The sequence below is a fragment of the Notechis scutatus genome, chromosome 1 (assembly GCF_049901735.1).
Source record: "Notechis scutatus isolate UNSWTSFEM ecotype Mainland chromosome 1, rNotScu1.2, whole genome shotgun sequence".
NCBI lineage: Eukaryota > Metazoa > Chordata > Lepidosauria > Squamata > Elapidae > Notechis > Notechis scutatus.
The window spans coordinates 136441514-136456342 of NC_142009.1; positions in this window are offsets into that span (position 1 = coordinate 136441514).

Below are 14829 nucleotides of genomic sequence, written 5' to 3' on the forward strand. Positions count from 1 at the left end.
CCTCAGTTAAAGGGTTGTCACGTTCTCATCCTTACAGACAACATAACAGCAAAGGCTCATATCAACAGGCAAGGGGGCACCCAGTCAAAGAGTCTAATGAGGGAGACCGAGCGCCTCTGCCGATGGGCGGAGTCACACCTTCTTTCCCTCACAGCAGATCACATCTCGGGCATCGACAACACCCGAGCAGATTGGTTGAGCAGGGCCACCATAGACCAGGCGGAGTGGCGCCTTCACCCGGCCCTGTTCAAGGAAGCAGCCGTGATTTTCGGCCTGCCAGTAATAGACCTGTTCGCCTCTCCATCCAATGCCCAACTCCCTCGGTTCATCTCCAGATTCCCGACACCAGGGGCAGAGAACTACAATGCCTTACGATGCCCGTGGCCCTCTGGCCTCCTTTATGCCTTTCCTCCTCTGGCTCTGGTCCCCCGAGTCATCCAGAAGATACTCCACGAGAGGCGGAACTGATCCTGGTAGCTCCTTATTGGCCCCGCCACTCCTGGTTTGCGGACCTCCGCAGTCTTTCCACAGCCCCCCTTGGAGGATACCAGCAGACAGGATCTCCCTGTCCCAAGGCCCCCCTTCTCCACCCGGACCCCCAATGGCTTCAACTAGCCGTTTGGAGGTTGAGCGGGAACGTCTGAGGAGAGAGAACCTTTCCACTGAGGTTATTAATACCATCTTAGCAGCCCGGCGTCCCTCCACTACAAGGATTTATGATGCCACTTGGGACTCCTTCCGCAAGTGGTGTTCTAGTCTCCACATCGACCCAAAGGTACCGTCAGTCGCCCAAATCCTTGACTTCCTCCAAGAGGGGCTCAGTAAGGGTCTATCCCCCAATACACTAAGGCGCCAGGTGGCAGCCCTATCCACCGTCATTTCCTGCGGAAGGGTCTCCTCCCTCTCTCACCATCCCCACATCCAAGCCTTTCTGAAGGGGGCCACGAACTTACGTCCACCATCCATTCACCGTTATCCCACTTGGTACCTTAATAAGGTCCTGATTTCTCTCACTAGGCCACCCTTTGAACCTCTGAGAGAGGTGCCTCTCCAGTTCCTGTCTTATAAAGTAGTATTCATGGTCGCTATCACATCAGCTCGTAGGATTTCAGAGATCGCTGCTCTATCAATTAGAAAGGATCTTTGTGTCTTCCACACAGACCGGGTAGTCCTCCGACTCGACCCTTCCTTTTTACCAAAAATTAACTCAGTCTTCCACAGGGCTCAGGAACTTATCCTCCCTAACTTTTGCCCCAGGCCAACCCACGAAAGGGAGACCCTATGGCACACCTTAGATGTTAGACGGGCCCTGCGAATCTATATTAAACGCACACAGTCCTTTCGTAAATCCGAGGCCATGTTTATATCCTTCCAACCAAAGTCACAGGGACTCAAGGTACCTTCCACCACCATAGGCCGTTGGATCAGGGCGGCCATTTCCAAGGCGTACCAGGTCCAGGCCCTACAAGTGCCCAAGGGAATTACGGCTCACTCAACTAGGAGTGCGGCTACCTCAGCTGCCTGGGCTACCCAGGCCCCAATATTAGACATCTGTCGGGCAGCAACGTGGGCATCCCCGTCGCCCTTCATCAGGCACTATAAGATTGACAGGTACGCAGCGGCGGAGGCCTCCTTCGGAAGAAGGGTCCTCCAGAAGGTGCTTAGGGATCCTGATGAGTCAACAGACCAGACGGTGTCCCTCCCATAGGACAGGCCCCAGCTTTGGTATGTCCCATCACTGGACGATCCGACCAGCTCCAAGGAGAATGGGCGTTGGTCCTTACCTGACACGCCACTTCTCTGGGAGCTGGGAGGATCATCCAGCCCCTCCCTTTTCTTTCATGTCTATTTCACCGTCTAGAATGGGGTCTTGCTTTTGGCCGGTGCACTTTAAGTTTAGTAAGAGGAGGGCACGACTGCCGGGTCTCCTCATCTTCGCATAAACTGGGACGCCAGGACTGGACACGTGATGGAAGAAGGAGGCGTCCCTTGGAAATTAAGCTCAGCCTACAACAGCAGAGACTGAAGCTCCACCCATCACTGGACGATCCTCCCAGCTCCCAGAGAAGTGGCGTGTCAGGTAAGGACCAACGCCCATTTTCTCAATTGAAATTTCCCTGCAATCAGCACCCAGACCAAGGGCCCCTCATGTCAACTCTGAGCTATATTCTCGAATATTAATGTATTGTTGTGTTGTTTGGTAGGATAATATTCATTTAACTATATTTTAACACCTTACCCTGAAATTATAATCAAACTCATTTCTTATTGGAGTGGCATATAAGCATTAGTAAAGAAATAACACCAGTAAGATGGCAGATATATATCCAATTTCCAGCATTTCTAGACAGGTTTGAGAGAGACCTGTCATTTCTACTCAGTGCAGACAACACTGAGCTAGACGAGGAACAATTAATTTGGTATATGTTCTTCAAACTTTTTTGAGGAAGCAACCTGAGGTGTAATCTCCATAAAAACTAGGAAAAATACCAGATTCTGTAATATGACTTACAGCCATTTCAAAGCATATTTTATTGCTAAACAAATGTCACTGCACATTTCAGCAGAATGCTTTTCACTTAACAGTCGATTAGAATACTCATTTTATTGTCAAAACCCTTACCCCCCCTTTAATGTGACGTAAGGTCCATTCAAATAAAAAAAAAATCTAAGACCACATCAACCACATCTTTCAATTTATAACACTCCAGATGGCACCTACATTTTAATTCATGCCATTGATGACACTCTACTATATATAACCAAAGCTTAATAGATTAAACACTATAAAATCCAATTAAATACAAAATTAAAAAGCAGCTACTAACAAACACAATAGTAGAGATTAAATATCAGAAGCAACAAGGGCTATCCCGTGAACCACCCCAAAACAAATCCCCACAAATAAGGGGTGCCAGTAGGCCAGCAATTAGGCTAAGATTTTGTCTCATTGCATATGGTTATTGATGGCTTAAGAAAGTTGTAACCTTTAATCCCAATTTTTGCCTTCAATTCAGAACAAGAATTCTCAATTCTACCCAACCAACTGGGTACTTTGATGATATCATGTAGGTTTTGGACTTCCACTGTCCTCTCTCTTCTCTTCAGTGTGCAGGCCTCAATTCGAAACTTCTAAACTAGGGGTGTCAAACTCAAGGCCCAGGGTGCTTAGATCTGGCCTGCGGGATCACCCTGGAAACAGCAAAGGATCGGCCCATGGTGCTTCTGCCAGCGAAAATGGAGCTTGGGAGAGCCACACGCAACCCTCCCAAACTCTGTTTTCACTGGCAGAGGGTTGTAGGAGGCCATCACACCTGAAAACCGAGCTTGGGAGCCCATTTTCTCTGGCAGAGAGCTTGGGCTATCACAGGCATCCTTGACACAAGTGATGTTGAGCTGGCCATGTCCATTCTGGCCATGCCCATCCCAGCCCCCTGAGGTCAAACACAACCCTGATGCAGCCCTCAATGAAATCGAGTTTGACACCCCTGTTCTAAACTAAGCTCCAATTCTCAAAATTCTGTACCAGTGAAGCATAGCTTAAATTCATAAGAATATCTGGGCACATGAAAATTGCTGTCCAAGTTATGTGTAAATATATAAAGTAGGATAAAGAAATGTGTGTTAAGGAAAACCAGCCATCTTATGCCTTTCACAGTTACAATATTATTGTTATTAAAGCCTAGGACCAGGCAAAAAAAAAATGTTCCTGTATTTTTCTATAATTCTCATTCAGTTTAACAAGAATTTGCCTTAGGCATTCTTTCAAAAGAGAGGAAAAACGGTCACAGGTAGGATGCTTAATTTTATCTAGGTATGAAGTAGCCAGCAAGTAGAATGTGAATATCTTACCTTTCACTGTTCAAACATTTATCCAGCAATTTGAAGTCTACTGTCCTCAAGGGAAGACAACATGAGGAAACACAACCCATGTGTCAGCCTTGGAAGCCATATGACTTAGAAGCTTTGAGGCTGCCACATTTAGTGCCTGGGAAATTGGGAGGGGGATTTCTTAGGGGGTAGAAGTTTAGACTCAACAACATTCCATTCTAGAAGTCAAGGGCAAGTTACTCTGCACCTGGAGGAATGGCTCCAGTTGGGATGATGGTTGATTGGGCCATATGATGGACTGATGGGTGTAGGGGATGGATCTTTGATTTTCTTTTGGGGGAAGGGAAAACCTGGAACTCTTAGATTTGGGTTTTCCCAGATGTACCAATATGACAACTCTAATAAAATGGAACTTTGAGAAATTGCCTGTCTCAGAGTTTACTGGCTTGGAGTTTGTTAGTTGGAGTGCTGACACCATGAAGGGTTTTATTTTCAGCACTGCTGCTACTAGGTTCAGAAATAATAGCAATAGCACTTAGTCTTATATACCACTTTACAGTGCTCTGCAGCCCTCTCTAAGAGGTTTACAGAGTCAGCATATTGCCCCAACAATTTGTGTCCTCATTTTACCCACCTCGGAAGGATGGAAGACTGAGTCAACCTTGAGCCTGGTGGGATTTGAACTGCCAAATTTCAGGTAGCCGGCAGTCAGCAGAAGTAGCCTGCAGTACTGCACTCTAACCACTGTGCCACCTAGGTTCTGATAGAAAGTGGGATGGCTGTAATTCCACACAATGCTGGAAAAAGTGGATTGTGTGGGCCCTCATTCTTTTTCCAAAGTCAGTTCAAGTTAGCATTCATGGGAGAAATCAAAATTTCCCATTTAACAACTCCATAAGGCCCCACTGACATGAGGTCATAATCAATATGTGGTTAACACAGAGATTTACATCTCAACTTTGGGATGCCCAAGTGATGGTGATGCTTGTTTTTAGTGTCTGAAAGTTTGATCAACTGATAAATAAACAGTTCCTATTAAAGGAGAGATCTGCTCTTGAGAAACAGTTGAAGATTTTTTCACTCCTGTGGAGCAACTTAAGAGGCGTTATTCACTCAAACTTGCTACATGATTTTGAAAGGGCATTTTTTTGCCAGCTCTATTAAGAAGTGGAAAGGAATCGCAGATTTCCTCACTCCCAAACAGCTCTTTCAAAATATTACTTTTCAAAATTCTTCATCTGGAAGATGTACAGAAAATGGAGTTACCATCAGAATTGGATGAAAACATCTCCTGAGTGTGATCCTAGCAACTGTTAGTTCCAAGGACCTTCATGCATGCTCACTCTCATGGACAGTGGAGGTTACCTAAGATGATTACATGCAGAAAAGTTCTGCTTTTATGCATTAGACCTACTCAGAGCAGAGTGGTGGCCTACAGGTGGAGCTCTCACCTCACAATCAGGAGGCTGTGAATTTAATCCAGGGTAGCAGCAGATACTTCTCTCTTTGGGCACAAAGAAAAATATCTGTTGTGAACTCCCTAGAGGCATCAGGAAGGGTAGCCAGCCAGTAAGCACTTCGCTCCAATCCATTGCCCTGGACTCCACCCGATGCAAGAGGTTAAAGGATCATTAAAAGAAAAAAAAACATGCATTAGACCTGCTCATAATTGAAGTCTTTAAATGAAATGCATTAAATTCTGCAAAGGCAAACGCTAATAAAGCATGCCAAGTTTTGTTATTTAATCTTGCCTCTTGATTTCCAAGTATGTCTGTTTGCCTGTGTATGGAATAGAATGTGAGAGAAGCAATAAATCCCAGATCGATTAAATAGTAATAACCATAATCACAATTTAGGCTAACAGGTATTGTAATTTATGTTCCTCTGTTTGCGATAAGATTCCAGGTTTTAATGGCTACTCCACAATCTTATAGTCCCAGTGCAAATACTTCACTTTGTGGTTAAAACAGTGAGCTATTCTACTGAAGAAATGAGCTGTACGCCACATACCACTTAGCCTGTGATAGCCGTGTTAAAGTCAATCGAACTGCAGTGGAATGAACCTATGATGAACTAAAACTAAATTAAAATGTCCTCCAGTAGAAGTATTATTAAGATCCACAGTATTTGCATTTTTTTGCTTTTTGTTTTTTGTAAATGACTCTGTCATGCAGTTGGCTCACTGGCTGTTCCCTCGAAGTCTTTAAGACAATGCATCAATTTCTTTCCAATCCCAAGAGGGTCAATTCTGCATTTGATGGAATTGTACAACAGCTGGCTGGGAAGTTCTGGGAATTGAAGTCCACGCATCTGAAAAGTTGTCAAGGTTGAGAAACTCTGATCTAATTAGTGGTGTGTGGCTAAATGTTTAAGACATGTCCCTGCTGGCTTCGTTGCCACTACTGTGCTACTAGCTACGGAGCAACGGATTCAAGAGGTTCATCTCTTCTATAAATTAACGCACAAAATTAGGAAAATTTAGCCAGCTCCAGGACACCACTTCTTTAGATACACTCTAAAGAGGGTTAAAGTAGAAATGTCATGCTACTAACAAAACTAAGCTTGCTGCAAATGAAGTGCATCTGCTCCAGAGATATATTTTTCTCACTGAAAGCTATCACTGGTGGTGTTTCTACATGTAACAGAAAGTATCATATAAAATCCTCAAAAGGGGAATACTAGGGATGAGGATGAATTGCATCATTGACTTTGGAAATACTGAATAAGAAATCAGATTTAATCCTCCAAACACTTACTTATACCTATATAATTGTAAGCTGCATAAACTAAGAGCCATGGTGGTGCAGTGGCTAAATGCAGTATTGCAGGCTAACTCACTGCTCATTGCCAGCAGTTCGATTCTGACCAGTTCAAGATTGACTCAGCCTTCCATTCTTCCAAGGTTGGTACTCCAGACTGTTGGGGGCAGTATGCTGACTCTATAAACCGCTTAGAGAGGGCTGAAAAAACACTTTGAAGTAGTATATAAGTCAATATTGTGCTATTGCTAATGTCCCACCGTATTGTTTTCGGTGGAAGGTAAGTTAAAACAAAAGGATGTATCATAAACTCTGCTTATAAAGATGAGTTAGCAGGGATTGAGATGATGCAGCAGATCTACACTTTTATTATTATAGAATCATATTGCCAAACTAGAGTGAAGATCAATCTCAGTATTTATTGAGTAGTTAGGGGAAATGGTGGTAAGTTATGATTAGCTCATCTTGAGTTCTTGCAACTGCTGTATTGGGGCAATTTTGAGGGTGGTTCTGAGAGTTTGGAAAGTGTTTGAGGAAGGACTCTGAGGTAAAGAAAGAGAGGAAGAGAAGGCAGCAAGGAGAGACTAGTCTAGGAAGCTGCACCTGTCCCTCATCATGCTGGCCTGACTATAATAACGATTTGATTGAACCAAGGAAGCAAAGGATGTACATAAATACATTACATGTCTTAACATGTTTTGTATATTTTATTACATTTACCTGAAGAAATAGCACTGATTATAAATGTTACAATAAATGTCTTAACTGCATTTATATAGCAATTACATTATAGGCCAAAATGAAGTTCATAGCTCACGTCGCTTTAACATGTTTCATACCAATGTCCCTGAATATATTAAACTGAAAAATCAATAAAGTGTATTTATAAATAAAGCTATTTAAAGCTACAAATTATTATAATGGTGCTGATCGAGCAGATTGTTATAGCTTCTTATAAACATGGGTCCGGTTAAAGGTATTGTCAAAAAGACAACAAAGTATTATTTAACAGCCCTATGAAGAGCATAAAGATGCAAGCTTTTAGTGTTCCCAAAGAACTGTAAGAGAGTCTTCACTGATACACTTTCTTTATTAATCTGATGTGAGAGCAAAATAATTTAAATCTAGAAATAAGCTATAGACTACATATGGACTGACTGATACCGATGCATGTTTAATAACTTTTAATATTGCTAGATAAACCTGACCTTAACACTTTCATAGGAATAAATGAGATTTGTTTTCTTTTTCCTGATCTATAGAAACCTCAAAGTAAATTCAATATTTTAAGGAAACTATCTCTTTAATTGCTCCCATTAATGAAAGAAGAGTTTCGTTAACATCTCTCAAAGCTGATCAATTTATCTTAGAGAATAAGATAGACAATATATTTCAGGATTTACAGTTTCTGAAAAATTTCAATAATTTAGGTTGATCAATATCTTATAGTAGCAAAATAGACAATGTATTTCAGAATTTATAATTTCTGAAAATCTTCAAAACTTCACTATTGAGTATAAATCAGCAAATGTCTGTGTTTCTCAGCAAAAATCAGAAAATTCAATTAGTAGGCCAGTTGCAATCCTCCAGATATTACTGGTTCACTCTCCCACAAAAATAAATATATATTTATATTGTATTAAAACCAATCCATAGCATCAAAACTTGTGTTAGCTTTAATTGTGTTAGCTTATACAGAGAAAAAGCCCTGTTGGCAAAAATGTAAGCAAAGCCAGTGATCCTATTGTGAGTTGGCCCACTTAATCAGAAAACCATTTTCTGATATTTCTCCACTAATGTCAGACAGATGCTATTGTATTAAAAACCATATCAGAGCAAACTCAACCTTGTTGTGATCTCCAAAATATGAACTCTAAATTATCCTCACAGTATCACAACATTGGTTAATGGAGCGTTTTTTTTCCTATGTCCTAAAAAGTAGTCTTTGCTGTTTCCTAAAGTGATCTCTCAGTAAGTTGCTAATGGGTGCTGTGTGTAAGGAAAATATCCAACTTGCAGATACTTACCTCCTTATGTGAACATGACCATTTTGACAGAAGGTATCACTGTGGGAGAATGGGTTTTTTCTCCTAGCATCCAATAGCAAACTTACCAGTGGAACAATATAAATTTATCATTCAAGCTTTGGATGCAAATGTTGAAAATCCTCCAAAAATGTGCTAACTAGAGATTAATTAATCCAATGTCCTGCATTTAATTGAGGGGTTCCCAACCCCCAGTCTATGGACCAGCATCTCTCCACAGCATGCCAGAAACTGGGCTGCACAAACAAGCAAATCCCCATCCACAGGATGCAGGCAGCGCACGAAACCACACCCCCCTCTGGTCCGTGAAAGAACCTCTGTCCATGGAACTGGTCCCTGGTGCCCTAAAGGCTGCGGGCCACTGATTTAATTGATTACATTTTAATCAAATCTATTTTTTTTGTCTATTCTTTGCCCCACCCACCTAATTGTATATAAGATAAGCCTCATAACCATAATCAGCTAAACTCCTTTTACATTTTTGAAGCAAGAAACTATTACTCAGGCAGTCCTTGCCCTAAGGAACTTTACGTGGAACATCACTTGTGTTGTGCCTGGCTGCTATTTTTGCAGAGGCACAAAAACAGCTACCATATTCTTTAAACACCCTCCTATATACATGACTCATGGGAAATTACTCATAAAATCAAATTGTCAAGTTTACGTATATCATATTTTGAGCAATTACCTGAGGCAGTGGTGAGATTCATTTTTTTTTACTACTGATTCTGTGGGTGTAGCTTGGTGGGCATGGCAAGAGAAGGATACTGTAAAATCTCCAGTCAGAGGTGGTATTTGCCGGTTCTCCAAATGACTCAAAATTTCCGCTACCGGTTCTCCAGAACTGCTCAGAATCTGCTGAATACCACCTCTCGCCTGAGGGTCACACAATAAGGAACAATGTAAGGCAGGATATCTAGCACTGCACAACTCTGAGGCCATAGAAAGGCCAATTTCATTAGCCTGTCCCTGACTGAAACTTCCTAATGTTACTTCAAACCCTCCTCCAAATCTTCTTATCCCTCCAGATTTACAAAAAGGAATGAACAAAGCAAAAGATAAATATCTTATAGACGAATAATGATTTTAGTTGATGATTGCTATAACTAAAATGATAATACCTCTTGTGGGTGGTTAAGAGTTCTAAACGGAGATCCAAAACGAACAGTTTTCACCCTCACAATGCGTGTAAGCATGTAGCTGGAGACCTGTGCTTTAGGCAGCCAGATATGCAGCCTTTTTCCTCCCTCAAGTCAAGGAGGAATGATAGCATAGCAACTCAGCCTATCCAAAGTAATTGCTGAGCCTGCTGAGAGAATAGACATGTTCAAATATGATTATAAAGCTTTGAACCAGTTGGCTCATTAGCTGAGAGCTCAGTGGACCTAGAATAGTTTAGTGAGATTGGCAAGGCTTTTTCTGCCTTCCTATCTAATATTTAGCTATAATTGTCAGTCCAAAATTGCCATCAGGGTGAAATCTGACTTTTAGTCTTCCGCATCTGTTTGCTTAAATCTTAAAATTGATATTGAATAGCAAATTTCTTGAGTGAGAAAACCCCTCCACCCTTCAAACAGAAACTTGACAGTATTTCGGCAGGTAAGAAAAGTATAACGGATGGAGGCTTTCAACCTGAAGCATGGGATTTTTAAGTTTGTACATATTTTTTTCTATTAGCACATATTCCAATCATTGCAGATGGATTGAATTTCCAATGCAATCTAGCCTCTTCGAAATTTTCAAATTGCATGGTATGTGTGCCTAAAAAGGTAAAGCTTTTTCCTGACCAGTCAGGTCCACCACCAGTTGGTGGTGCTTATCTCCGTTTCTTAGTCGAGGGAGCCAGCGATTTCCCAAAGATTCTTCTGTGGTCATGTGGCTGGCATGTTTATACACTGAGGCACACAGAAAGCTACCTTCCCACCAAAATGGTACCTATTTATATACTTGCATTTGTATGCTTTCGAACTGCTAGGTGGGCAGGATCTGGGACAGGAACAGGAGCTCATCCCATTCATATGACACTTAGGTTCTGAACTGCCAACCTTCCAGTGGACAAGCCCAGTGTCCACCTAATGCATCTAATTGAACAAAGGATTTATTCTGTGCAAAGACATAGAAATCAGTGTTGATATCAGCAGTAAGAACTGATCTTTAATGGAATGGGATGCAATTTGAATTAATTCAGATATTCAGGTTGAGCTGCAAGCATTCATAATTTCACTGTTAGATCCAAATCCCTCTCTCTTCAAACAATTTGATCTTTATGCTCCCTTTGCAAATATTATTTCCTTTCTAGCTGATTAGTTTGGAATGTCATCCTTAATTAATTCAATTTTAAATGAACTTCAGGCAACGTCATTGCTTTCCTATATAGCCCTCCTACTTTTGTTTTTTAAAATCCAGTTGGGGAGCTAACCCCACAGACAGTCAAAATATCATTGTTGCTTTTCATAAATGTTATGTTTCATATCTTCCATAAGAACTGTTTGCCTTATGGTTTCTGATGGGATGTGATCGGGATCACAGATCAGAGGTGTTCTAACAGCAGTATCATGTTCAACAAAAAAAACCACCAAAGGTTTCACATATAGTTTTCCACAAAATTGTTCCAGAGGCTAGAAAGGAAGATTCAGAAGCCACATCTTTAACCACAGACAATCAATATGATCTTCACCCAATTTCTGCACCTGGCTTCTTCAAACATTCATGGCAGTGGTGGTATGCTACCAGTTCAGACCCGTTTCACCAAACTGGTAGTAAAAAAACGTCTCCAAGTATCAGCCGAGAGGAGAAATAAGAAAAAAGCTCAGGGCCCTCCCACCTGCAGGTCTCAGCTGGTGTGGGGAAAGCTGCACGCAGGTTAGATAAAGCATCCCCACCAAGCCACGCCCACTGAACTGGTAGTAAAACAATTTGAATCCCAGCACTGATGCATGGGTGGTAATATTCTTAACTGGCTTCATAGCCTCCATGGATGTTACATTTATATTTCATCTAAAGTTCACAAATGGTTAAAGAAATATGTATGTCTAATTTTAAATGTTGATGAAAAAAACCCTTTATTCATTGATATCAATTTGGAGATATATAACTCAAAATCAGGAATGGGGAATCTGTGGTCACCTGTCCAGCTGTTGATGAACAACTCTCAGGAATTGAATGATTGATAGTGACAAATCACTCAAATTGTAGATCCACAACATTTGGAAGGTCACCAGTTCATCTCTTGGTTTTTAAAATCCGGAGGAAAAAAGGCAATGGTCTAGGCCTTATTTTGAGGGGTCCTTGGTGGTCTCTGAGCATGGTTGTTTTCTTGAAGATGTTTCATTACCCAAACTAAGTAACATCATCAGTGCTAGTAAGAAGTGGGGTTTGCTCTTATTTTTATATACTAGTGGCTTGCCCAATCAGTGTTGATTGGGAGTGGTTTCGTGGTACAAACACTCTAATCCAGGGGTCACCAATATTTTGGACCTCAGGGACCACCAAACTCATAATTTTAAATCCTGCGGACCAGAGACCCTAGGAAAATCCCCAAAAAGTCCCCCCCCCCCATTTTCCTACCAATTGATCATTCTTTACTTGGGATCTCAGGAAACCATCTCCAGCTCCATTCTCGGGGGTGGGGGGAGAGGGAGAGACTTTTGGCTTCATGCAAGGAAAGCAGCAGAAGTCTTTCTCTCCCCCAAACTCTGCCAGAAATGAGTCTTTGTGAGACTTCCTGTGCTGACGCAGCCTCTTGGAGCAGGATGACTTGCAGGGTCCCAAAGACTTATTTCTGGTGGAGTTTGGGAGAGAGAAAGAAAGACTTTTTCTGCTTTCCTTGCGTGCAGCCAAAAGCAGAAGAAGAAAGAAGCAGCCCAGTGGCCAGGCAAGGCACGTGGGGCAAGTTCCCCCTCGCCCTTTCCCCCCTCCCCTCACTACCTCATGTTGTTCTCAGTGCAAGTGTTCCCGCGGGCCATGTGGGCAGTGCCTTATGTTCCTTGTGGGCGGTGCCTTGTCCCACTGGTTGGCGACCACTGCTCTAATCCATAAACAGCTTGCTTTAACCATGCCTTAAATCGGGTTTTTGCAATTCAATGATACCATTGGAAAGTTCTGATGTCTTTACCGATATTCACATAATAATATTGCTTTTTATTCTTTGAGAAATTAACCTCTGATTTGTAATTCTTTAATTAAGCTTCATTTGATTTACTTTTTGCTTGCTTAAGGTTCCTTTTTATTATTTGCTTTAATTGGTTTATTTTTTTTTATTCAATTTAATTGATCTGCCTAATTTACCTTTACAAACAGAAGTGCAAAGGAAGCAAGCACATATCTTAGCAAGACAGGAAGATTTTAACTCCTTCAGGCCACCATTAGTGCAATCCATCTGCATCTGATACATAATAAGCAGCCTTTAACAAAGATACAAATACATGTAATTTGAACTCTGTGTTTCATACCCTGAAACTTCATTTCCTGTATCAAGAATCTGAGAAAGTACACATTGTCAGTCATCATACCTAACATAGTAGTATTTCATATTCATCAGGATGGTATTTGTTTGTGGTTGTTTTTGAAACCGCAACAGCTAATGGGGTATATGAAGTGACAGTTTCAAGTCTAAGATTTTTGACTCATCAAGACAAGATGGAAGTCACAGCTGTACAGCCAATTGTTCCTTTTTGCACATGCACCAACATCAAAAGCAGAACTTTGATCATACAACGGTGGCTGCCATTTTGACTTCATTTGCTCCCCTCAGTAGAGGCAACTGGTGCCCATCACCCTCAGACATGACTTTCAAATTTCATATAACACTTCAGAGCAAAACACAGTAAGGCAGATAGAGGATCTCATAGTGATATTCAATTGATTTATAAACAGTGTCATTTTAGTGTGAAGTATGCAACATAACCTAACTCCATCTATTTAACTGAGACTGTTGGAATGAAGAAAAGCTGAGGGAATTGGTGGTGGGTAGGGATGGAGGGCAGGACACAGAAAGGAATGAATTGTGTGAACTATCCTATAAAATCAGTTCTAAACGAAGACCCCCACAACTGAGAATGTGCTCATAAAAACACTTTCATTTTCAGGCTAACCCCAATCCTAAATTTTGGATTTAGCACTTGGTGCAATATTCCTTGTCTTCATTCAGTGAGCAAAGGATAGGATAAAGTGTATTCGCCCAGGGAAAAGGGAAAGAAACCCTGCATGAGCTCAGGGGTATAGTTACTGTCCTTGCAAAAACAGAATTGTGGGCTGCCATGCTCCTGATCTTAATAATACCGATATACATATATAATAAAACAGAATGCTTGCTTTAAAAAATAGATGATGAATATTAATGTATAATCTAGCCCTTGTTGCAACTACCTAGAGTCACTCGGAATTGGACAGCAGAATAAATAAACAAACATTTTTTTAAAAAATTGAACATCATCTTGCTGAGAACCCTGGCCCACTTGGCCAAACATTTTTTGAACACCCAGCATTATTGAAGGCCAAATTAGGGTCCATGCTATGTCCTTGGTGAACTAAATTGTAACTGAGTTCACAAAATAACATAAGGACCTCTTTAAAAAAACAAAAACAAAACAGAGGCATGCAACAGTCAAGCCCTTTAAAATCTTGAAGTGCAAACTTCCCTCTCTCCTGTTGGCAGATCTCCAATTTAAATAAACAGACATTTGCAAAATGTTCAGAGTTCATCACCAAAGGCCCACAGAGTTTTAGCCCTCATTTCTCTCTTTTTTTAAAAAAATGATGCTGTAATTTACGAGCAATTACTTGAGATACTGAGAGGCTGTCCTAGCTAAACAAATAAATCTGCAGTGTTTCTCCATGAAAGGAACAAATTGTGCTTTAAAACAATACTCGTCTAGCTTTTAGTGCAAAGGATATTTAGAAGATAAAATAAATCTGTCACAGAAACCTGAAGTGCTCCAAGAAGGGCTATTTAAGTAAGTGGGATTTGGGGATCATTAGCTTTGAGGAAATGTTAACAGGGCTCCCTCCAGTTCCTTGTCATAATACTAACAAGAAATCTCATCTATTATTGGGTCTTTTTACTTCCTATTGGAGAAAACAGTTTTCCATTTCATTCCTTGCCTCTAGAATCCATTTATTGCAACTTTGACTGGATGACAGTAGCGCATTTAAGAAGCTCGTTTTCATTAGAGATAAGCAAGCTTTCATATCAA